Genomic DNA, 409 nt, shown 5'->3' with positions numbered 1-409 from the left:
CCCTTCTTCTTTTGCCCTCAATCGTTCCCATCATTTGGCTCTTCTCCAGTGAGTCCTTCCTTCTCATTAGGTGGCCAAAGTATCTGTGTTTCATCTTCAGGATCTGGCCTTCTAAAGCATTACAGAACAACAGAGTTGGAAGGTACTTTGGAGGTCTTCTAGTCCAACCCCCTGCTCAAGAAGAGACCCTATACCATTTTGGACAACTTCCTTCCTTCCTTCCCTCCCTTCCGGCCAGCGTGGCTTTTGCAGCCAGAAAAGCTTCAAAAAAAAGTTTGCACCCTTGACTTTGAGGAAAGAAGCCAGAAATAAGAGACGAGAAAGATGGAGAATCACTCCGGGGTGAACAAAACTCCTCCTCAGAGGGACTGCCCACCGCCCTCGGCAAAGCCTTTCCTTCCACGTTTCT

The sequence above is a fragment of the Natrix helvetica genome (assembly GCF_964273705.1).
Source record: "Natrix helvetica genome assembly, chromosome: 1".
In the NCBI taxonomy this organism is placed as follows: domain Eukaryota; kingdom Metazoa; phylum Chordata; class Lepidosauria; order Squamata; family Natricidae; genus Natrix; species Natrix helvetica.
The sequence above is the reverse complement of the archived record's forward strand: the minus strand, read 5'-3'. Positions refer to the sequence as shown.